Source organism: Culicoides brevitarsis, chromosome 3, assembly GCF_036172545.1.
Source record: "Culicoides brevitarsis isolate CSIRO-B50_1 chromosome 3, AGI_CSIRO_Cbre_v1, whole genome shotgun sequence".
Lineage (NCBI taxonomy): Eukaryota > Metazoa > Arthropoda > Insecta > Diptera > Ceratopogonidae > Culicoides > Culicoides brevitarsis.
Window position 1 is genome coordinate 13215952 of NC_087087.1, and position 27220 is coordinate 13243171.

A 27220-nucleotide genomic window follows, 5' to 3' on the forward strand; every position below is an offset into this window, starting at 1 on the left:
AAAAACGAAAAAATATAAATTCATTTAAATTAAAATAATTAAAAAATAAATATTATAAATAAAAATTAAAAAAAATATATAAAATTAATAATTTTTAATGAATGTTTATAATAAAAATAATTTTTGGAAAAAATGTAAAAAAAAATGATAATTATTATTATTAAATTGTTAAATTAAATTATTAACTGTTGTTAAATTGTTAAATTATTAAATTGATAATTTATATTATTATTATAGGAAGAAAACATTCGGAAAAAATATTTTTATAATTTGTAATTTTTTTTTCTAAAAAATACATTATTATTTTTTTTTTAATATTTTTGGCAATTATAAATAAAAAAAAATAATAAAAAATAGTAAACTAAAATAAAAAAAACAAAATAGCATAAGGAAACTATACAAAAAATAATAAACATACACAAGAAATAAGGAGTAAGAAAAAAAATTTGTTATGATGGAAAAATGAGGGGAGTTGTAGGGGGGAAATACAACCACACACAAGTCCATGAAATGCATCACAAACACAAACACGCACACACACACATGACATTTAACAGCGAGAATGAAAAAAAATTGCATTGGATAATGATGAAGGTTATAATACATCGCTTTATATTATATGCACTTTTCCATACAGCGTTAGTAGTAACTGAGTCGCTCTAAAATTGACAAGAACTCTATCATAAAAACATTTAAAACAACAATTTTTTTACATTATTATTATTATTATTTGTACATACACAACGGAAAAAGCGTTCGCGTATAGAACTAGCTCGTAAATTTCCTTTTAATTTTTGCATTTTTTTTATTTATTTATTATTTTATTGTAATAATACCTAATATAATAGTGCAATTGTGTATCATATATACATCATATTTATTTATCTCTCTTGATGTTATTAAACATACAATCATTTATACATTTATCTCTCTTTAGCACACACATGTGTGACGCGTAGTTGTGTGTCGTGATGTATATATTTTACACGCAAACTTTATTATGAATGATTAATCATGAAAGGAGATTAATTTCTTTTGTGATGAGTAAATATTTTTTTTTTGTATTATTATTAAAAATGCATTAAATTGTGAATTTTTTTAGATTAAAATTTTGACTCAAAAAAAAAACAAAAAATTAAAATTAAAACAAAAAAAATAATAGTGGAAAAATAAAATTTTTAATGATAATTAAAAAAAAAAAATAAAGTGAGTGAAGGAAAACGGAAAAATTAATCATCTAAATGAGATAGAATGTCAGAATAAAAAGCAAAAAAAAACCAGAGAGCTGTTATAAGCTATTGTCAAGGTAATTTTGACTCATCTCGTTGTTTGTTATATTTTTATAAATAATTATTTTTTAATTTTCATGAATCATGCGTTCGTGATTCTTTCAGTATCTTTTGTTATTCAATTTAAATAAAACGTTAGAATTTTTAACGTTGTTTTATCATGTTTGGAGGATTTTTGAGTGTTTTGTATAGAAAATTGTTTCTAAAAGTCCACCTTGTAACTTTCAAAAGCCAAGAATGTTAAATTTTTAGTTTTCGTTGAGGTTTTGATTAATAAATTTAGTAGTAAATGATCCTTTTTTGGTCTATTTGGTATAAATTTGGCGCCAAAATTATATTTTTGAGGTGTAAATTGACAAATTTATGATAAAAAATGTTATATTTTAATTAAAAAAAATATAAAAATTTCATAAATTTATCATTGAACTGGGAAAAATTATGAAAAATCGTCCAAAAAATAATAGTTTTCAGTAAAAAACGATCTAAAAATTTTAAAAATTATAATAATAAGATAAAATATAATATATCTTATAAAATTCATTAAAATTTTTTTAATAAAAAATAAAATTAGAATTTTAATAAACTGTAAATGAAGTTATACATTAATATTCATATTTCAAATCTAATTTGATGAAAAATTAATAAAAATTTTCTAATTTTCATCAAAATTTTGCAAAAAATGATCATTCTTCATCAAAAAATTAGAAAAAGTTATGTTAAAATCTACTTAAAATAATATTTTTATACTAATAAATTAATCGTTTCTCGAAATCAAACTTTTCTTTTCGAAAATTTAATATTTTTGTTATACGAATTTGAACAAAATTAAGAAATTTTTCTTAAAAAAGTAACAAGAAAAAATTAATTTAAAATATTAAAAACTAATTTTGGATAAAATATATAAAATTTTTATCAACTTTTATTTTTTAATTTAAATTTATTAATTAATTTTTTATTAATTATTATTAATTATTAATAAATTAATTTTAAATAAAAATTAATAAATTAAATAAATTTTAAATTAATTTTAATATTTTATTTTTTTTTGAAAATTTTAAAATTGAATAAAAATCACAAAAAATATTAAAAATATTTTTAAAAAATTATAAATTAATAGAAATTATTAAATTAAATAATATTAATAAATAAAAAAAATAATAAATAAAAATTAAAATCTTTTTATACAAAAAATAAAAAAAAATTTTTTTGACAAAAATTTCTCCAATAATTCCTCAAATAACGCAAAACTCAATCCAATTTCCTCATAAATGTATAAAAATTTCATCATTATATTAAACAATATTCGTAAAAAAAAATTATATGTTTTGAAATTCGCTTCCTGGTAATTTAACTCATAATACTCATGAAATATTTTTGTCGTCAAATAAATATCTAAACACTCGCAAATTGTGCACAAACGACTCTAACTGCATTATTAGTGCACTCGGTCCGTCCTCCATACGTCAAAAAATATATTTTTTTTTTGCTTTTTCTCCAAATAATGAAAGAAATATTACAAAGAAACTTGACTCAACTATTATTATTTCGTCATATTATTTGGTCACATTGCACTGCACACACATGAAAGTTTTAAAAATACAGCCGCCGTACACTTTTTGTCATTCAAATGCATTTAATATTATTGATTACTTTAAAATTAACCATCCGTACATGATATTATAGGCAAAGAAAGCATTTCCAGCCTATATTTTTCCACATATCATTGACATCCATCTACTACCTCGGTATTAGGCACATCCACAAAACTCTAGAAAAAAATTTTTTTTTCGTCGTCACAAAAGACGCAACTTTTGGACTTACCTAACGACATTTTTCGAAATTGCATGGTCCGTACACACACTCGCACAGACTTTTGTTTATATAATATTTCAAGTGGAAAAAATTAGTTTTTGCACATTTTCGTTTCGACAAACTTATCGTCATCATCATCATCATCAGTGTCGACGAAGTTTTTTTTTTGAATGCCTATCAAATATTGAATGTTCTCTTATCGTCACTTGATAAAAATGATGATAAAATTTATGGCTGAAGAAAGAACCGGATTCGGCACGGTGCGAAATAGATCAACCTCTCTGTGTGGCCAAATATATCAACAACGACACGACGACGACGACTCGATGTTTATCAACGCGACATTTGCATTAATGTTGATGATGCACGTTTAGACACACACATGGACAATGTTGCGAACATAGCGCGGCTGTCAGCACATAATAAATATGTTTGTTGCCACAAAAATTCTGATAAAACAAAATATTAGACGACAGTTTTTGCTGTGGGAAATGTGAAATTTTATTTGGCGAGTATAATTTATGGGAGTTTTTTGACTTAACGGTTTGTAGGAAATTTTTAAAAAGTATGAAAAGTAATTTTTTATTTTTTTTGTGAAAATTAATAAATTTTAGTTAGTTCATTTAAATTTAATTCAAAAAAAAAAATTTAAAAAAATATTTTAAAAAAAATATATTAAAAAAAAAATTTAAAAAAAAAATTAAAAAAAAATAATAAAAAATAATTAAATATTAAATTTTATTAAAATTGTATTAAATTTTTGTTTAGTCAAAAATTAATTTAAATTTTTTGACGCATTTTTTTTCATATAATTTTTTGATTATTTTGATTCATTTTTAACTTTTTTATAAAAAAAAATATTTTTTAAAAATTTTTGACATCTGTCAATCTTTTTCTGTCAAAATTTAAAAAAATGTCAAAATTTTTGTAGATTTTAAGCTAAATTTGTATTATTTTAATTCAAATTCTTCTCAATTCTCAAATTTATAAAATTCTCGTATTTTTTTTTCAATCTTAAAAGTTGAAATTTAACTAAAAATATTTAGAACTCTAATCTGTCAAACTTTTATTTTCATTAATGTCAAATATGTTTAAAAAAATTAATTAATAATTAATATATAATAAAAAATAATTAATTTAAAAAAATTATTTTAAATTAAATTAAAATAATTATTAATTAATTAAAAATTTAAAAGCATTTTTGAGTAGTAGTTTTGAAAATTGAGAATATAGAATTTTCATTAAAAATTCGAAATTTATCCGTATAAAATTATTTTGATTTTTTTTTTTTAATTACAAATTCAAATTTGAATGTCAAATTTTGGTTTGTCAAATTAGAAAATTTTGACAGATTAAAAATTTTGAATTTTTGATTTCAAGTACGTTAAATCATTTTAAAGAATTTTTAAACTTTCACTTAGAAAGTTAAAATTTAAAAAATTTGCAACGGAAATTTTAAAAATTAAAATTGCCAATCATTAGATTAAAATTATTTTTTTTTTTACCTTTTTTATTTTTTCGTTTAAAGTTTTATTTATGTCGAAAATTAAAAATTTTTGTACAAATCAAAATTTGTAAATTTTGTTGTCAATAAATTTCCGTCTAAATAGTTGAACAGATGTCAAAAATTTTGAAAAATTGTACCATCCTGAAGAACAGACGCAAACATCTAAGCCGATTGTTAAGATCAATTAAATAATAATTAATAATAAAAAAAAAAAAAAAAAAAAAAAAAAAACGTTAAATCATTTTAAACAGCTTTAGAGGAAGTAGAAAAGGCTTAAATTAAACTTTCACTTAGAAAGTTAGGAATATAATAAAAAGTTTGACATCTGTCAAAGTGACAGCTATCATTTTATTGATAAAAACTAACTTTTCAATATTAAGGTTGATTTAAAGTGAGCAAAGTTAAAATTTGGCCTAAAATATTTAGTTAAAAAATTAAAATTTGGCCTAAAATATTTTGTTAAAAAATTAAAAGTTGGGCTTAAAAATGATTCCATTTAACCAAAAGTTACTAAAAATTCCCTTGAAATTTTATTTTCCCAACATTTTGACTTTTACCATAATATTTACAGTTAAAACCGTTCTACAAATTAATTTAAATCTATAAGGAAGCAAAACAACTCCTGAGAAAAATTATTCAACACGATGCACTTTTGTTCAAAGATTAAGGAAAAAATTTGCATCAAAATGTAATAAAATATATTTTTAATAATAATCTGTCTATACCTCCGTCATGTACGTACGTCAGCTGCATCTATAGAAAATGCACAAAAATCAAGCGTAATTTAATTATTGCATTTAAATACACACTGCGACGTCGTCGTTTTCCTGTGTATGTCAAATACGTGTTTCATTTTACCAAACTAGACCTATATTATTTTTATCTAGTAAGTTGGCAGGCAAGTTTATTCTGTGCATTGCATTGATACACGAATGACCGAGGCACAAAATATGGCCAGGTTTTTTTTTCGCATGTATGTTCGTTGCCGCTGTATGCATGCACCGGATCACCTTGAATTTGAGCGAGGTTGAGAACGTGCATTGTAGATGCATTGTTTAAATGCATTTTTCGTGGATATTGTACATCATAGCGGTACAGAGGCAGGTAATGAAACACGAAAAAAAAAATTTAACTAGTTTTTAAGCTGCTGCTGCTGCTGTTGTTGCCATTGCATTGCTGTGTAGTTGCAAAATGCAATTTATATTATTTTTTTTATTATTATTAAAGGTCTTATAGCAATAATTTTTTGTGTTGCTTCATGTAAGCCGCGTAACGACCATTCAATACTGTTATCAACAAAAATGCATCAAAAGTTGTGTTGTTTAATCATTTGCATGTCGACTTATAACTTTATTCAATTTTTCGTGTTTAAATTTTTTATCTTAAATTTTTTACCGCATTTCAACAAAAAAAATGTGGTAATAAATTTCAATGAATAACCAACACTTTATCATTGTAAATAAGGCAGCAAGATTAATTTTCGGTTGTTTTTTTATTTAAGAAGCTGCGCGAAAACGAGAGAATATCATTGAAGAAAACAATGAACTATGATGGCCTTTTGTATAGTTTTTTGTACCGTTTCCACTTTTTTTTAAAATAATAATAATGATAGTATTAAAATAATAATCGCGCAATAACAATGCAACTTCATACTAATAAAAGGCTAAAAATGTCAATTCACAGTTAGAATTTAGAAGTAAATTTTATAGTTTTTTACTCTCGCCGGTTTTTTAGAAAAGAGAGATAGATGAATTTTAATCCCATTTTTGTTTAACAGTTTTTATTTAGTGAAAAATTGTGCAGGTGCAAGATAACTACTAAGCAAAAAATAACTATTTGCTGTTATGTAATTTGTAAAATTCTATTTCTCTGAGGAATTGCATAAATTATGCTGGTTTTTTTTCAAGTGTTTTCGGAGCTGTCTCTATATAATAATAGGATGTTAAAGGTTGAATTGCACGAGCAATTTCTTCCTGTTGCGTACGTTTTGCGCATTACGGAATATATAAAATGGGGGTTTGAAGGGATTTGAGTCTGTCCGTTTAACTTTAGCATAAAATATATTGAAATTTTTGATGCAATTTGACTCCAGCCTCGTTAATTCTCGCTAACGTTTGCACATAACAGAATTTTATAATAAAATTATTTCGAAAATGCAATGACTTAATGCATCTGCGGTTTAGACTGTTTTCGGTATTTTACATATAGCTGAAGAAGAATTATTCTTTAAGCACATGGCAGCTTCGTCACGTTACTTCGGCTTTATTCCTTTAGATTTTTCGATAACTTTCATGTGTATGGGTTTTTTGTACTCGTCAGTTGGAAAATTTCCTTCTTGATTTCTATTTGATCTATCGTAACTGAATCCAAATTATATCATATGTCTTATATTGGAGAACTTTCTTTGTTGCTTACTTTCTATCATTGTATTTAAATACGTCTGGTTCAGAAATTGATGATATTATATTCAGGAAGGCTTCTCAAGAAGCAGTTCAGAAAAATCATAAAATACCAGAATCTACGGCAAAATACGAGTTTCTCCTTAGAGGACATTTCTTATGATTTTTTGGTTACCCATCCATGAATCTAGAGATGGTTTTGTTCTAAAAATAGTTTTAATTTAATCATTAATTATTGCAAAGTAAAACTTACCTGAAAAAGTATGATATTTTTTTGCAGTATTTTGTGTCATAGTTTTTCGTTTCCAATAATTAGAATTGGTTATAAGTTGATTTCTGCAAAAAAAAAAAAATAAATTAAGAGCAAAAACTTTAACCAAAGTACAAAATATAGATACAAAAAAGTAGGTACTTACCGCTTCTTATAAAGCCAGGTTAATTATTATCCTTTAAAAACTTATCACTGAGTCAGTAAAATTTTCTTGAATTTCATGATTTGACTCTAAATTTTATTTGACTAACAATTGACTTTTAATTTAAAAACTTATAATTTAGAGATATTTATTTAAAAAATTTCAATTCTACTCAACAAGGGCTCTTAGAAACCTATGAAGGGTAGAGAGGGGGGGGCAAATCTATCATTTTTGTCAATTTTTAACACTGTTTAATAATTTTTAGTACAATTTTACTTAGAAATACGCTCACATCACCCATGTATGTTAACTCAACTCATTAACTTGAAAAATTTTCATAGGAAAAATGCGAAGGTATTCACAAAAAAAGAGTTATTTTAGACATTTTTTGTTCAATGGCAGCAACAACACTTATTACAAATGATAATAACACAAAAAAAAAAGATAATTTTATCTCTTTTTTAAAAACGTGTCGTACATTGTATGCCACTTCAAAATAGACACGTAAATTAAAAATATAATATGCACTTTTTTACACGAATTGCATTCTTCGAACACAAAAAATTCTTCACTTAACTCGAGGTACCTACAAAAAAAAATATTATTATAAAAAACCAGTTAAAAGCTGAACCATGGCATAATAATTTTTTTGTGATCATCAGATTAAAAATTTCTAAAAATTAAGATCTTACCCAAAATGAACTGCAACACTCCCTAATTCGGATAAATTTTTCATCTATTCAGTTCATGTAACTTTGACGTAATTTTTTCCTGCATCTTTTATAAAAATTTTCAAGGTACTACTCTTGACTTGCATTTCATCATGTATTTCGTGTGTGTATGTGTGTATTTGGTAGATATTTACAATGCAATGCACACAAAACTGCAATTGCACATTTTTTGCAGCCTTCTTCTTAAAAATGAATAAATATATAATTGTATTTGGCGTCGTTCGGTGTACTCGTAGCGTCGTCATCGTTGGTTCGACTCGAAAAAAAAAGTAGTTTGACTACTTCTAGCAAAATCTAGCAAAAAAAAACTGTTTTTTCGTCTTTCTGACTTTATAATATTATTTGTTGATGATAGATAAATGGAATGGATGAATAGATGACTGATGTGCGTTTCTGTGTCGATGCAAGTATAATTTTTTTTTATTCCATTAATAATATTAATCATGTGTGTTGTTGTTGCTGTTGGAAGAACTACATGCACTACATTGATACATGATATAATGATAATAAAATAATAATAGCTAATTATGGTGCACCGGAGTTGTTGTACACATTCGGATATCATTTACGCGTGGTGCTCTGTGTGCTTCTTTCGGCCATGTCTTCGATGTTGCGGTGTTGTTACACTTACAGCGCGCGTCGACAAAATAAAAAAAAAGATGAAAAATGCAATTATATCGATAGTACATCGCGTTTATAAGTATCTACAAAAAAAAAATAAAATAATAATAATAGGCAAGCGTTGCTGTTCCTGTTTCCATGCATCGCGTTGTCGACTTCCATTGGGCATAAAACGGCCATTTTGTTGTTTATTTTAAAAAATTCTATTATTTTTTATCGCATTTTAGAAGAATTTAGGAGGATTTTGGTATTGGGGTCGATTTGGCGTCGTTTGATGAATTTTTAAATTTTAAGTAGAAAAGTTATAACAGTTTTCAAGGAAGTTGGTTAAATTCTAAAAATTGATAAAAATGTAATAATTTTAAAATTTCTAAAAAATTTTAAAAAATTATTAAAATAAAAATTTTTTTCTTCAAATTTTAATTAATAAAAAAAATCTGAAATTGAGAAAATTTTTTAAAAAATTATCAAAAGAATAATTAAAAAATATATCGAAAAATTAAAAAAAAATCTAAAAATTTAAAAATTCGTAAAAAAGTTAGTTCAAAAAGTTCAAAATATTGTTACACTTACAGCGAAGAAAAACTTTTTTGAGAACATATAAAGGATTTATTTCAGAATAATTATTAGTACTTGATAATAAAGGAAAAAAAATTAAAAAATAAAAGTTATAACAGTTTTCAAGGAAGCTGATTAGGTTCTAAAAATTGATAAAAATATTAAAAAATAATTTTAAAAAATTTTAAAAAATTTTAAAAAATTCTAAAAAATTTCTAAAAAATTTTAAAAAATTATTAAAATAAAAAATTTTTTTTCTTCAAATTTTAATTAATAAAAAAATCCAAAATTGAGAAAATTTTTTAAAAATGATCAAAAGAACTTTTTTGAATTTTAAATTATTATTTTCCATTATATTTTTAATTATTATCAAAAAATTAAAAAAAAAAATGATAAAAAAAATACTAATTGAGTAATACAGAAAATTTTAAAAATGAAAAAAAAAATTTTAAATTTTAAAAATTTAATATAATTTAGGAAAGTCAAGAAAAAATAACTCAGAAACGACTCAGAAAGTTAAAAAAAATTATCGAAAGATATTGAAAAATTTTGAAATATTTTAAAAAAAATATAAATTATTTTTAAAAAAATATATAATTTTATTCCTTTTCCTTTAAAAAAAAAAATTAATTTTTTAATTTAATTTTTCTTTATTTCATAAAATATTATAAAGTTTCTTTGAAAAATTTAAAAAAATATATTCTTAACTTTAATATAAAAAATAAATGAAAAAGAATAAAAATTTTTTAAAAAAATATTTTTTATATTTTTTATTTAAATGCGATTTAATTACCTTATTTACGATAAAATCCAATATTTTGCATATTTTTTATCGATTTTTCTTCGACATGCAATCCTACACCCTCTCCAATCCATTCATCCAGCATCAGGACAACAACAAAAAAATTAAGATGTAATTCAAGTCTGTTCTGCATCACTTTCCTCACACAAAAAAAAAACAAAAAAAAAATGTGTGCAAAACAACTTTTTTTCTTCTCTCGCTCCTTCTCCGCATTAATAATATACAGAAACTGAATATTTTTCAATCATTCCCTTTTTTATGCTATTTGTCTGCGCGTATCTAGCAAGTGCAGCAACTAACAAAGAATAATAAAATTCAACATGAATATTGATGATCAATCGTGTGGATGAATCGATAGACAGATAGATGTCAGATTGAATAAAAGAAAAACCACCTGTGTAACTAAATAAATTGATAGATGCACGAATTGCATCTTTAACGGTTTTTTCTCTCGGTTTTTTTCTCTCTCTCATTTTTATGACTGGTATTGAATTTTATGGCGGTTCGTATGGCAAAAAAAAAATGATTCGCAGTTATAATTTTGATTATGCAGCCTATTTTAGCATGGTAAATAGAAAGATGTCTGTCTACCGAAAAAAAAACAAAAATGAGAGAGACGAGAATGAAAATTTATGATCAAAGTACTTTATTTCATGGTAGCTTTCACAAAATTTGAGATTCTTGTCGCTTTGATTGCATTTGTTGCGAGACACTGTCTCTGTTTGAAATATTTCCACTTGTCTCCTGAAGGACCAACAATTTTTTACATTTTTTTCGGCTGTGAAGTTTATTTGACTGAAAAAATTGTTTGGCATTTTTAGGGGATAAAAGTGCATTTTTGATTTATTTTAAAAATTATTTTAAATCAAATATGAGTAATATAATTTTGAATGAAGAAAATTATTAATTTATTTTTTTTAATTAATTATTTTATATTAATAAATTGAAAAATAATTAATTATTAATTTGAATTAATTTTTTATTTTAATTTTTTTTAATTTAATTAATTAATTTATTTTTTTTTTAATTAATTAATTTTAATTGCTTATATTTAAAATTTTTAGCATTTCTCTTTATATTTTTTTTAAATAAATTTTTAAATTAAAACATTAATTTTATTTTTAAATATTTAAATTTTTTATCAAGTGAAAATTTTTATTTTTGTTTTTTTAATTTAAATTAATTTTAATTTTTAAAAAATTATTTAATTAATTATTTATTATAAATTAATTTTTATCAATTTTATTTTATTTTTTTTATTAATTAATTTAAATTAAAAAAAATTATTTTTTTTTATCAAATAAAAAATCTTTAAATTTTAATTTAATCTAAATTGATTTTCATTTTTTTTATTTTTAAATTATTTAAATAATTAATTAAATTATTTTATTAAACAAAAAACGATCAAAAGAGCCAAATTTCGACATAATTTCCATAAAATCACATAAAAGAAAAATTTCCAGCCATTTAAATGCACTTCAAAGACACCAACAGCATAATGTACGAAATGCACAAAAAACAGTCGAGAACCAGAAGAACAAGGAGAAAAAATTATCAAAATATAAAAATGATACCCAAGTGGAAAATTATGTACGTTCCGTAAAAAAAAAATTAAAAAAATTAAAATGCATAAAAAAGTGCCTCGACACTGCATTTTATGCTTTTTCACAAAAAAAAAAACTTTTAACAACGAAACACAAAAAATGCATTTTAAATAGATCCAGGGACCACTTTAAAAAAAATGTCAAAAAAAATCTTTTGATCTCGTGTTTGATGATAATTTCATGACTTTTTACCTTTAATTAAGGAGAAAAACGCGGCGATGACTAATTGCGCCCTTATCACATCACGCCAAGGTTTTCTTGCAAAAAAAAAATTTTCCCAGAAAATATTTTTTTGCTGACTCGCAATTCTTAAAACAAAAAAAAAATCAATCATTAGCAATTTTTTTCAACTGCGCCAATAAATTATTCACAACCAAAAAATTAACAATGTGCAGTTTTTTTTTTTAATTTTTATTGCTCCGTCATCATCACTGGCTGAAAAATTTTGCACGCAAAGTGAATGGCGACAGAGGATGATGACACAAAAAAAAGTTGGTTTTTTCGCGGAATATTTTGACAGCGTATGGAAATATTTATTGCGAGAATTAAGAAGAAGCGAAAAAAATGACGTGTCACTGCACGAGATACTGCTAAAAAGTTGATTAGGCATGAGGTTTTTAGAACGGAAATCCAATAATCAAGCGCTGCTTTTTTTACGGGTAACGACAGAATCTAGCGGATATGATAAAAATTCATGCGACAGGATATTTTGAGTGAGTCAGAATTTTTTCATATTTAAAATGTTGAGAAATTGCATGACTTGAAATTGATCAATACAATTATTTTTATTAATTTTTTTTTTTAATCAAAATGAAGTTTACAATGAAGTAAATTTAGCTCCTTCGAATCATTAATTCAGTAATTATTCAAAAAAATTAATTTTTCTTAACAAAAATTTAACTTTTGACTTTCCTATAACCTGATATTCTGAAAATGTCAAAAAATATTTGATAAATTTCGAAATTTATTAAAAATTTTCCATTTATAAAATTAAAATTAAAAAGATTAAATTATTTAATTAAAATTAAATTAAAAAATTAAAATTAATAAAATCAAAAATTTTAAGTAAGATTTTTTTAAATTAAATAAAAAAAAATTTTAAAATAACTTAAATTAGGTATATTTTAATTTTAAATTTTTTAATATTTTCTTTTTAAAATTTTAATTTATTTAATTTAATTCTATTCTATTTTATCTTATTTTATTTTTATTTAAAAAAAATTTTAAAGCTTTAATTAAATTATTTAAATAAAAGTTAAAATATTTAAAATGATTAAACTAATAAATTTTTGAATAACTTAAATAAATAGGTATATTTTTTAAATTAATTTTAATATATTTTTTATTTTAATTTATTTAATTTAATTCTATTTTATTTTATTTTATTTTTATTTAAAAATAAAATTGTAAGTTTAGTTTTTATTTATTTTTTTTATTAAATTTTTTTTTCGAAATATCGAATAATCATCAAAATTTATGATTTTTCTATAATTTTATTTAAGAGATTAGTAAAAATTAAATATTTGATGAGAAACCATGATTTTCCTTTCGATTTTACTCAATTGACAAAATTACTTAAAAAATTGAAAAAAAATTGTAATTTTGGGATAACAAAACTTATTTTCCAAACAAGAATACTTTTCATACAATATTTTTTTTTAAATCGAGAAAAAATTTAAAATATAAATTTTAATTGTAAAAATTGTCTCAGAGACCAAATTAACCTCAAAAGACAATTTTAACAAAAATTTAGTAAACATAGATTTGAATTAACCCCTTTTGCAATCCATGAACCGTGTAACAGGCAGCAAAAGAGGCGAAAAACGGATTTTTTTCTATTTCACGGAATCGAAGGAAGGAGTAAAATTAAAAATATATTTACATACACAAACTCACACAACGTCTCTTTCATCGGCACTCACATGCCTGGGCAGCACATTTTTTCTGCTCTGTACTTTTTTTCCTCTGCCATGCTGTCGTAAACTACGTGTTTATAACTTTTGTACAACCTCTTTTGTATGCATTAATTGGATATTCTATCACCACCAAAGTCTCTTTTCTCTGTCCGATTTTTTTTTTATTTCGTTCACTATTTCTTCTTCATCGTGTTGACGACGACGACGACGAAGCTTCGTACAGATCGCATAACGGGGTAGAGTGTGAGTCGGATCGGAGATTTTTCCAAAGCAACCAGTCATTTTTTTTTGTTGTTGTTATTATTTGTTTGCTCCGATGCGATCCTAGAAAATAGACAAGTCTCTACGGGAGGAAAATAAGAACAAAAAAAAAATGTACATACTAAGTAAGCACGAAAAAAAAGTGGGCAATGTACAACATTATCATCGCCGTGGATACACGACGCAATGAGGATGCCGACATCGACTCAACGATACAACAAAATGTTGTTTGCTTACACTTTTGTACCATCTGACTATTCTCCAAGCTATTGTAGAGAAATTTTTTCAATTTTTTTCCACACTAGTACCTTTTACACTTCCTTCTCATACCGCCGCTCCTCAAGTCACTGCATTTTTTTTTCGCCTCTATATTTTTTTCTATATTTTGAGGAATATTCTAGAGTACTGAACGGAGTTTACGTGTGGAATGATTCTGCACCTGGCTTTAACACACACCTACAAACACTAAGGATGATGTTTTTTAATTTACTTTTTTTTTTCGTATTTCCCTTTCTCATGTACACGAGAGATATTTTTACAACAACTCCTGTTCTGCTTTTATAACGTAAATTTTTTTAAATTATCCCATGGCAATAACTATGGAGCTTGGCATCGTTGGTGCGCCCAATCTGTCGTACCTGCATGGAAAATTTGCAGACAATTTTTTGTCAGTTACGTGCTTTTTTTTACATCTTTTTAATGTAAAGTCTCGTAGATGCGAAAAAAAATGTATAGAGACATTGCAAAATGATAAGCACGTAAAAGTTTGATTTTGGGATTGATTTTTTTTCCGTTCGAATTTTATGGAATATGGTTTGAGTTTGATTTCCTCATTTATTAAATTTTGCTGCTTATGGATTGATTAATGGAGTTTTTTTTGTAAATTTATGAGATACTGATTAATATCAGAGATAATTAGTGGTCAAGTTTGGGTCAAGTAGTTTGGAAGTAGATTCATTGTTGCTTTGTAAATTATGACTAGAACGTTAAAACATATTCGTTGTTGTATACTGAGCAAAAGCGGATCCAGAGGGCTATCAGCGGACCACAAAGGGGAGTGCAAATCTATATCAAATCACTTTTTTTTAATTTTGTGTCATTTTTGTGATTTTTAGTGCTTTTTAAGCTTCATAGGGGGATGCTGAGTAGTTCTGTTTGCTCCAAAATGTCACTTATCCTGTTGTTTCTGTTTCTTTGAGTCAAAATTCGTAATGCTCTGTTCTGTATTTTTCAAAAATTTTCATTAAAAAGTCTCCATTTGGCTTGTTGATTTGCTGCCTTTTAAATCTCAAACATCGTGAAGTGATGTTTTACTTTTTTTGATATTTTTTGGCTTTATAGACTTAGTTTAATCTAATTGAATGGTTTCTTGTTATTTCGATGTTTGACTCCTTTAATGTTGACTTTTCTCAGTAAATTTTAGTTTGAGATTCTTTTTGGCCAGAATATAACAAGAATTCATCTTAGGCAGCAATTGAGGATTTTTTTTATTTAACTTTTTCGATGGATCCATCTTTTACATATGATGTCGACCATCAGCTTTCATCGTTCAGTTGCATATTTTTTTTTGTCATTCAGTGCAATGAAAAACTAAAGTTCACATAAGTTTTCAAGTCCACTAAAAATTCTTTTGTGTTAGTCGAAGGTTTTTTTTTCATAAATGGGTTGGATGTGCTCCTGCAGCCAGTGCTCCATCTCCTGCACTTCGACGTCAAATGGATCTTTTGTGCACCTACTGAAGCCTTCCTTAGTCCCTTATTCTGCTTTCAAATCATCGAGACTATCGAAGAACTCGATGACCCTTTTAGGGCTACATTCAGTGATTTGATTAGGCCTCAAGAAGCCTTCAGTCGAAAGTGTTACTTCTCGCTTCGTTTTTTTGTATTACTTTAGTTCTTTGTAAAAAAAAAACTTGTCAGATAATTTGGCAATCTAAAATCGCTTTTTCTTCGGAGTTCGTAAGGTTGTGATTCTCCCACAATTGTCAATCTTTCTGTCAAGTATTTCGGAAGATTATTTAAATCTTCTTTTGGAGTTCTCTGTAAAGAAAAAGACTTATACTTACTTTACTTAAAGCCTGGTTCAAATATTCGAGGCTATCCTAAGTTCCCAATGAGGTCCACAAATTGTCGCTATTTGGTTCGATGATATTCTAAGTCCTTCAGATCCTTCAGTTCGTTGTCCTAATTTTATTCTAATTTTAGTCTCAAAGTGTTTCATAGCAAAGTTTTTGAGTCACTTGCATCGACATAATTGATGACTTTTAGAAATCCTTAAAAAAATAGTAAAAAAAAGTTTTTAAATAAAATTTCTTACCTGATGTCTTCTCCATTCATCGCTCAAAACTTTTCCTCGTAGATCCTTCAATCCCCTATTTTTATCTCAAACAATTACCTATCATTTTTTTTCGATACATCTTCCGTATATCCTTATCATTATAATTTTGTTATTCCCTTGCCATCGAACGGGCGTTAGTTGCATATATTCTTTACATCAAAAAGTCTTTTAAAAAAATTGATTGAAATTCACTTGCATATGACGAGCAAGAGAGAGAGAGAGTGACGAGGATAAATAGAGGAAGATGATATTAAAAAGCACCTAAATACACACTCACTCACGTATTGATGATGCGGATGACGCCAACGAGTAACGATGGAGCTCATAAAAGGAGCTTTAATATTAATGTTTTGCCTCCATTCCTCCGTTATTTTTTTTTCGTAATAATCTTCTATTTTTTATTTATAAGTTTTTGCCGTCAAGCAAGGCGCTATTGATGAAAAAAAGCTCCAATTTATTTTTTTTTGCTTCTTCTTGTTGTTGTTTATGTACTTGTCCTCTAGCTGCTCTCTGTTGCGCTTCGTATGTGCGTGCATGCACTTTTTTTTTTAATAAATAATGTAAAAAGAAGCCAAAGTGCTTGCCAAGTAAATTGATGAGTAGGGTGAAGCTGTAATGAAAAAAAAAACAAAAAAATTAATTAACAATTAAAATAAAAATTTTAAAGATAAACGATTTTTTAAATTTATTAATATTAAAGAAAAAATTAAAATTTACTTTAAAAAAAATAAACTAAAAATTTTACTTACAATTATAATTTTTTTTAAATTTTATCATTTTTTAATTAAAAAATTTTTTAATAAAATTAAAATTAAATTTTTAAAATATTTAATATATTTAATAAAATAAATTAAAATTGAATAATAAATTGAAATTGAAAAAATTAAAAAAAAAGAAAAAATATTAATTAATTTATTTAAATCTTAAATATTAATATTAATTTATTTTATAAATTTAATATTAAAAAAAAAATAATTTAATAAAGTAAAAAAAAAATAAAATTTAATTTAAATTATAAATTTATAATTATTTTTAGAAATAAACACATTTCAAAATAAATTTTTTTATTTATATAAATTTTTAATTATTTTTTTCAATGTCTTATCATTTTTTCTAATCTTCCAACTTTATGATAAAATTTTAATTTTTAAATTAATTTAAAAAAATTCAAAATTGAAACTAAAAAAAACTAATTTAAAATTAATTAATTAATTTAAATTTTTTAATAAAATAATTTAAAATAATAAAATACAAAAAATATACATTAGAAAATTAAATTTTAATAATTTTTAAAAATCAATTTTTCAATATATCTAAATTTTTAACTAATTTTTTAATTTTTTAACCATATTAACTCTAAAATTAAAAAAAAATAAGGAAAATTTAGTAATAAAAAATTACTTACCAAAAAAAAATAGTCACCCTGTTAAATGCATCCAATAACCTATTTTATAATAATAATGTGAAGCACAGAAAAAAAATGTATTGAAAAAATGTCTGTATTTTAATGAAGGATGCAGGCAACTATTTTATATTTTTTTTCTCCAAACTTCGCTGTCTATATCCTCGATGTGCAGGCTGAACGGCTGAATGTTATAAGCAATCTTCAATGATGTTGTAAAGTGTTTTTTAAATTAAATTTTTTTATCGTTTAAAACACTGCCCTAGCATTTTTTGCGCCTCACACAATTTCTCAAACCATCCTCCATATTCCTTGATGATAAACTTATTTTTTTCCGCTCTTTTTTTTTTTTTTGCTCCGTGTCTTTTACTTGCCATGTGCCTTGCTAGGTTTCAACATGTAGTTAAGTCATAGAAAAAGTACTTGCCAATAGCAGTCAATAATAAATCCATGTTCTTGTTAATCGAATTTTGTATTTTTTTTAATTTACTTTTTTTTTTGTTCCAATTTTGCATCCTTTTACAATTTTTTTTGAATCGAAAAAAAAAGTTGAAAAAAATAAATCGAAGAGATTCCTCCGTTGAGTGAACTTGCATAGTGGCAATAATAATAATAATAATATGCAACAAGTATCTTGATAAGAAACATATATTCCAATGTTTATTTTCATTCCGTTTTTCATATGCATTACTGACACTATTTATATATAAATATATATCGCGACTCTCTATATTTATATGAGAAATGCCGGTGATGTGATTTTATGAATGAACAATAATATACAACAACAACAACAACTAACATGTACTACTCTTCTCTCTCTCGCTATGTGATATTCACTTTTGCTTTGACTGGCTTACTTATGTATTAGAATTGCGATGTTATATAATGAAATATCGTATAGTAAAATATTAACAATGAAAAACCTATTTACCTACAAGTCGTCGCTGCCTTTGCATGCGTTCGAGTGTAATGATGCTTTATCAGCTGTTTTAGAGAGCAAATAAGCATCCGTCTATTGTTCGAATTGCACACCAAACGCGTTGTTGTCTGTTTTATTTATTATTACTATTATTGCCGTCTTTTTTTTTTGCACAAAGTTTATGTACCTTATGGTGCAGTTTATGTTGCCTATTGTAACTAGTACCATAAAGTCAAGAGCATCGTGATTTACTTGTGTTCGAGTTATGTTTGATCAACAGATGAACTTGTGGTCTAACGTGTTTAGTTGTTGTTGTTATTAGTATCGTTGACGATTTGTTTAGCTTTGGTTGTGGCGAAAAGACTTTACATGTGTTTGCAATAAGTCAATAGTTGCTTTTTAATCTTCCTGATTTTGGAATTAAGTCAGTTTGGATCGTAGGATTTCTTTTGAATTTCTTAAAAGATTTTTCTAATTGCTATTCTAAGTAGGTTAGAGCTTAAAATGGCTCGTTCGAATTCTTTCAAGGAGTTTGTTTGTACCCTATGGGCGAAAAACGGGTCAGATTGATCCCTTAATGGATCAAAAATTCCCTTAAGGGATCAATTTGACTCCTGAGGGGTCAACCTGATCCCTTAAGAGATCAATCTGACCCGTTTTTCGCCCATATGGCAATAAACGTTAACTTTGGAACCAAATACGGAACAGACAAGCCCACGGTTGACACTTCGGGAGGTCAAATGGACCCCTTATGTGAATTTTTCTGATCTCTTAGACTTTTAGGAACAAATTGATCCATTAAGAGATCAGAAAGCTCACTTAAGGGGTCAATTTGACCTCCTGAGGGCTCAATTACCAAACGAGAAACTTGAACGATCCCTCAGGAGGTCAAACTGACCCCTTAAGTAAAATTTTCTGATCTCTTAGGTTTTAAGAAACAGGCTTATTCTTTAAGGGATCAGAAAATTCACTAAAGGGGTCAGTTGGACCTCCCGAGAAGTCAACCATTGAACTAATAAAAACGGATCAAATCGATCACTTCAATGGATTCTCTAGAGGTCAAACTGACCCTTTAAATGAATTTGCTAATCCCTTTGGCTTATAGAACTTCAGCAAATTCATTCAAGGGATCAGTTTAACCTCAGGAGAATCCATCGAAGTGATCGATTTGATCCGTTTTTTGTTTTTAAATCAAGAGTAGATCTTAGATGTAAACCTATCAAGTTAAGTAGGCGTAATAAGAATCGATTCAGTTCGTAAAAGGTTTTAAAATTTTTAAAAGCCAATTTTAAGCATGATTGAAGTCAGAAAAACTATTCATAGTTTTAGGTTTTGAACTAACAAATTTCGTAACCTTGTCTTTTAGCAAGTTAAAACTTTTTTCAACATTGATATCCGATGACCAGAACTTCCTTTTAATAAATTTTTAAGTTTGAGAAAAAAAAATATTAAAATACTTACCAAAAGTCAATTTGAACGAAGACAAATCCTGAAATGAATTTTATTGAAAAATAAATTTAAAAAATAAATAAATGAATTACTTACCTTAATTTTAAACTTTCTACACTTTAATATACTTTTTATTTTAAACTCTATTAAAAAATATTTAAACAAAAAAATCACTTAGCAACAAAGAAATCCTCCAAAGAATGATCTCGTCTTCTCAAAACCAAGAACGACATCTCATGCATTTTTCATAATGCACGAAAAATGTGTTCTGACTCACGATGACTCTTGAAAAAAAAAATTATTCAGTCAAAAAATAAACAAACTAGAACAAAACATGCATTACAAATATCCCTTTTGCACAAAAAAAAAATGCAACAGACTACGCCCCGATTCAAACGATATTTTTTTTTACTTTGCAAAACTGCAAAATAAAAATTCAGATAACACCTTTTTGTTGTTTGTCCCAAATACATTTTTGTGAGTTAAAATCGAAACAATGCAAAAAAAAATATAAATTATTCACATATATGACATGATTCAAGTACACAAAGACCTTGTCCAGTCCACGACAAAATTGAACAGAATCTTTAAATATTTGTATATTGCATTTTTTTTTCTCGCGATCTGTATTATTCGCGCAATTTTATTATTATTATTTTTTTTTGTGAGCAAGATTGACATGCACTTAAAATTTTAAATTTTTGTACGTGCTGATATCATTTTAGCTCGTATTTGTCGTGTAATTAAAGTTAATTTTTTTGTCATCGTTTCTGAACTGATTAGTTGTATTTTTACGACAAATATTTTGTTTTTTAAGTATTTATCGCTGCTGCTGCTGTTTAAATGTTTTTTCCATTGAAACAGTTCTAAGTATTATTAGAAAAATAAAAAATAACAATCTGAAAGAGTTCATGATGACACATTTAGTTGATTTTTATGGCACGAGTTACTTGTAACGTACGTGAATTTTTAATCGTTTTTGTAATTAGTTGTCGGAAATTCGTTGTAAAATATGACAAAACTTTCAAAATGGTCTCCTCCTACAAAAAAAAAAAAAAACAACAACTATTATATCTAACAACTGCTGTTCCAATAAATATGGCACACGTGAAACTTCACTTCCTTCAAAATAAATAAATAAAAAAAAACTAGATATTAATGGTGCTGTGAAATCTATAACTTTAAAAAAAGAATTAATTTAATTTATAATTGTTTATTATTAAAATTTAAAAAAAAATAAAAAAATATATTTAATTTTTTTTTCTCCTTTTTAATTTTTTATTAAAATTTTATTTATAAATTTTCTAATATTAAATAGATATTTTTAAAAATTAATCTTTAAAAAAATTAATTATTTCAAAATTAATTTTTAAAAAATAAATAGATAAAATTAAATATAAAAGACAAAAAAAATAAATATAATTATATTTTTAATTTATGTTTATATTAAATAATTAAATAAAATTAATTATTTTTTTTAAATTTATTTATTTTTATCAAAATTAAAATAAATACATGAATTTTAATTAGATTGAATAATAAAATAAAATTTAACAGAATAATTAATTTAATTTAATTTAATTGTTTTTTATTAAAATTTATTGAAAATAAAAATATATTTAAATTATTTTTTTATCTTTTTAATTTTATTTAAATTTATTTTTTTATTTAAATTTTATATACTTTTTATAATATTTAAATTATTATTTTTAAATAAATATTTTTAAAAATTAATCTTTAAAAAAAATTTTCAAAATTAATAAATTTTTTAAATAAATTTTCAAAATAAAAAAGAAATAATTTTATTTTTAAAAAATTTTTAATATTAAATTAAAATTAAATTAATTATTTTTAAATTTAATTTTTTTACTTATATTTAAATTAATTAAAATTATTTAAATTAATAATTTTAATTTAATTTAATTTAATTAATTTTAAAATTAATGAAAAAAAATGAAATTTAAATAATTTAATAATTTTAATAAAATAAAAAAAATTTATCTATATTTTTATAATATTTAAATCTTTTACAACTTTTTAATCTATTTTTTTTTTAAATTTGATAATATGAGCTTAATATTTAGTTAAAAAATTTTTAAAATTATAAAGTTTTTAAGAAATAAAAAATTTGATATAATTTTTTACTTACTGAACCTCCTCGAATTTTTGACCATAATGTTGCATTTTTTAATCAATATTAACCTTAACTTGCTAATAAATTTGTTACAAGTTTTGAATCATTCGATACTTTATATAATGCCATAAATAATAAGATACGTTTAGTTTTTTTTACTACTTCATTATACTTTTAAAAATACTTTTTTTTCGTGGCTGTTGCTAGAACACACAGAATCGATTTGCCTGCCATTCTAATAATAATATGTAGTAATAATAAAAACAATAATAATAATCGTGACCTTGATATTTTTATTTATTTATAATGCATGCACATTATTTTGCAGCAGCAGCTAAGTTTCATTGATATGCATTTTATATGTTGTTGCGCTGCTGATTTTTTGTTTTCGTACATATTTTATTTATTTATTTATAAGATTTCACTTAATAAGTGATTTCCTAGCTCAGTTTTTGCTGCTCATTATAATAATGTAATGCAAAGTAATTGAATTGTGTTTTTGTATTTTGTCTGCATTGACATTGTCCTGATTTTCATTTAAATGCTGCTTTAAAAAAAAACACTCAGTGTGCTTGAAATACTTGAGAATTTAATTTGTTTTTGATTGTTTTAGGATAAAAAAAAATCACGTCAAAATGTAGCTTGACAACACTCGTAAAACAAAAAAAAAAGTATTTCAAGGCAGCGTAGCGAGTTCAAAGATTTCTTTTTGTTTGTACTTTTGACTTTCTTTGTGATCTCACGCATTGCAACTTTTTACTCGTAATCGATCAAAGTACATTTCATGGCGTCATATTTCTATCAAGCTCAAATCGCTCGATAAACAGTTTTGTTTGAACGAACATTAAAAAAAAATTATAATTGTGGGAACATTTACTCCCATTCATGAATTTTTCCTTTCATATCAAGTTTTTTAAAATATATTTTACGAGAATTCGATGCAATTTAAATTTTTACGGGGTAATTTTTAGTTAATCAAAAGTAGTTCTTGAAACTCATGAAATTCTGACAAAACAAAGTTCAAGTGATAAAAAAAACAGTTTAAAACACGTTTAACGCAGTGTTTTGGTAGAAAACTTTCCATTCATGAGTGTTTTTTTTTTAAGTCGAAACAAAAAATACTGTTGCATGCTTTCAAAAAGTTTCCTAATAAATAAAAACCTCGTTACGCAATTTGAATCTTTCTCTGTGTTGGCATGCATGCGCCTGCAGTTGTTGAGAAGGAAAAAGAACTATGCAAATAAAATTTTATTTATTCTAATGAAACTAACGCAACAAATGTTCCTATCGAATTATTTACGTCAGATTCCAAACTTTGGTGCCCAGTGGTTGAAAAGTGTTTGAAATTTACTTGTGGATGAAATAAAACTTTAATCAAACCTTTTTATTTCAAAATTTAAACCTAAATGACTTAAACTTATACTAAAGCAAAAAAAAAAATTAAAAAGATTTACAATTTAACCGATTTCAGACCAGGGTCAGACGTATAAAAATTTTTGAATGATCTTCAACCAAAGTAAAAATAAATGAGTCAAAAAAGTCCAAAACAAACTCATAGCATTGAGGAATGGATAGATACAAAAATGAAGCTGCTTCCTAATTTCGAACTTATATTATGACATTGTATAAATTCAAGGACAAGCAAATTCAGAAGCAGAAACCATCCGTAGAATTTGAAGTTAAGTATAACGACGATAGTTTGGATTTTGTGTAAACCAGCTAAATCAAACAGAACTAGTTCAAAATTAAATCTGAGGTGCCCTACTGAAAAACATATTTTTCGCGGAAAACAAAAATTTCGTCGAATATTTTCAACTCATAAACCTCGGCGTAAAAATCAGTCTTGATTCTTTGGAGAACAATATTTAACTAACAGGATGTCGTATAACGTGAAAATTTTCATTAGAAACCATTAACATTGAGTGTCTTAATAAGACTTTTAGAATCGAACCAACATACATTGATGATATATGATTGGGTCTTTTTAATTTTTTTTAGCCTGAAAAGCGGGTAAGATTGATCATTTGAAGGAATCGTAGTAGTCCTTAAAGAGTTAGATAAACTTCTCATGAAAATTTTCTGATCACTTTATTTAACTTCTTAAAAAAATATATCAGTCAAAATGTCCGACAAAAACAAAATAATTCAATTAATGGAGTTCTTAGCCATTTTGGGAATATAAAGATTTTCTATCATACAGCGAAAGATTTGAAGGTCTTTGGTTATTATCATGGAAGTAGTTCTTTGTGAGCTCCCAGAACCGTGTAACTTCGGAGACAATTTAGATGCGTCGTTGCGTGATCGATTTATTGTCAGGTTAGCCATCAGTCTGAAGATTAAGGCACCTATTACAAAGTTAAATCAATTCCTTTACAAGGGTTCAAATTGACCTCTTACTTAGGTTAGGTTTGAGAATGCATTATCGCGGTCCGAAGACCAATAGTGATCGGAGCTCTTACTTAATGGAATAGATAGATCCCATGAGAATTTATATCATTTCCTTAAAGGTATAGAAAAATTTATTTAATAAATCAGTCTTTCGCATATTTGTGTCCTTTAGGTCCTAATGACCCTTATCTGAAAGTGATAATACCATACTGGTTGAATTTTAATACTATCTTAATTGAATTCCCATCTAAATTTCACCCCTTTTCTCACTACCATGCACCATTCAAATATTTATTTATTTATTTTTTTTCTGAAGAAAGAATCTATACTTTTCCATATCATCTCAAAAGCATGTAGAGCACACTATATGTGTGCCATTCCAGGCTCTTCTCATATTTGTCCTATATTATATACGATACTTTTATATATATTTTATATAATAAGTTTAAAAAGAGAACCAAACATTCAGTCGTCGGCATTATTATTATATAAATAGTTTTGTCTGAGTGCTGCCTGTTGCTGATGATAATCATGGAAGATGATGCCACGCAAACTTTCTACCTTTGTATGTGGCAAACGGAAGAAATAATTGGGCACCCTCATGAAAAACTATGTACTTTATATTTATAAGTAGGAGAAGAAGAAGAAAAAAAAAGTAAACTAGAGAAAGAGAAAATTTTGCAAAATATTCAACAGGTTATAAAGTGTCTGTTTATTGTTGTTGTTGTTTTTGCTCGTAGTATTATAATCGTAGAATATATTTGTTCTATGTTTATTTTATTTATGACTTTGTATCTTTCTCTCTGCTTTTGCTGCGACGTTCACCAGCATGCCGGCTTTCTGGAACTCTATGGCTTTGAATAAATATCGCATACAAATACTTTTCTCGATGATTATTTGAACAAAATACTCCATGTCGATTGTGCAAACGAGAGACTCGAAGATGTGACGACGATAAAAGTTTCTCGAGTAGTAGAAAAAGTTTTTCCTATTTGTTACAATTTATATAACAAGGTGATATGGATTTTGTGTCATATGTGGTTTCTTATGGATTTTTTTTATTTGCAGTCTGCCGATAGAGAGAGAGAAAAGGAGTTAAGTGCAGCTTATCCTATTTTCATTGTTAACCATATGTTGCATGAAAAACAGCCTGTTGCATCTCTTCTTCGCCACACGCAATCAATTATCACTCAATCTGCCCAATCTGCGAACCACAAACTTTTTTTTTTCAATCAAAATCTCCACTCATGTCGCACCGCTAAGTCCTTTAATCTCGATCATTCATGTAAAACACGTTTTTTACATCTGGTTTTACACCGAAAAAAACCGCCAAACATGCATCAACCGCGGTTTGGTCACGATACGCGATAATAAAATGATTTCCCCGAAACACAGACATGCCGCACGAAAAAAAAAGTTTGCATATCCGCTGCTGACTATCACATCCCAAAACAATTCGTTATCACATCGCACAAAAAAAACTGGCAATAAATTGGCTGAAAAACACGCACGATGATGATTTAGGGAAATGGAAAGGATGCACTTATCCTGCAGCATCAAGTAGATTGCATTTCATACATGGCGATTTTTTTCCTACCGCATTTCGAAGAAAAAATGCGGTAATGAACTCGATTGGTGGTCCGTGAGTCATTTTTTCTCCAAAATTTTAATAGTTCTTACTGATTTGAGGAAACTTAAGGATTTTAAGGCATAGAGAATTGTGAAAAACTCATGAGGAGTAAGAAAATGTGAAAAGAGGAGTAAAAATTGAGAATTATGAGAATTTCAATGGAATAAGGTGATGAGGAGTACTAAATTGAGAAATGAGGAGTTAGAAAATGTGACCTGAGGAGTAAAAAATGTGAAATTTGAGTATTTCAATGGATTAATTTGACGAGGAGTACTAAATTGTAAAATGAGGAGTACAAAAATGTGAAAAAAATACAAAAATATGAACTGAGGAGTAAGAAAATGTGAAGTGAGGAGTAAGAAAATGTGAAGTGAGGAGTACAAAATTGTGATATTTGAGCATTTTTATTGGATAAGTTGATGAGGAGTACTAAATTGAGAAAAGAGGAGTACAAAATTGTGAAATGCGGTATAGTTAGTCATTTTTTGGACGAAAACTTTTCATATTTTTTCGATTTTTAGTTGCTCACCAACATCATCATCAACATCGTGTTAAATTGCATTCACATTTCCGTTTATAGAACACGCCAAAAAAAAATTTTTCCATCATATCGCCGAAAAAACAAGAAATGAAACCGATGGACAAAAAAGTGCACAATCAACTTAAAAACAGATGCCTGTCAGTCATCCAAAAATCGGTTTATGGTTATCACAGCCAACTTTTTTTTCGGAAAGGAAACAAGCAGCGGCAAAAAACGTCGAACGAGTGGATGTCATTTGATTTTGTGGTCAAAAAATGCAATGTTGGTGCAATAAACAAATACATGCGGATTTCGAGAGGTATTTGAGAACGAAAGTGACAAGTGAGTGATAGATATTGGCGAGGCGCGAATGATAAATGATCCGCTTGTGTCGTTCGTGTGAAATGTAATATTTGGCAAACCAGTAAAAAAATCGCATGTGAATGTAATGAATGATAACAATTAAAACGTCGAGTCATAAATTTCTCGAGTGTCATTTAAATGGAAGTCTTTGTTCTATTGAGA

The 27220-nt window shown here is 25.8% G+C and overlaps 1 protein-coding gene across 1 annotated transcript in view; it reads left to right on the forward strand.

Moving 5' to 3' along the window:
* The first annotated feature begins 1177 nt into the window (after positions 1-1177).
* LOC134833893 (mushroom body large-type Kenyon cell-specific protein 1) overlaps positions 1178-27220 on the forward strand; it is a 74936-nt gene continuing 48893 nt past the window's right edge. The window contains exon 1 of the mRNA XM_063848381.1: positions 1178-1306. The gene's annotated coding sequence lies outside the window, so the exon portion shown is untranslated. The remainder of the gene's footprint in view (positions 1307-27220) is intronic.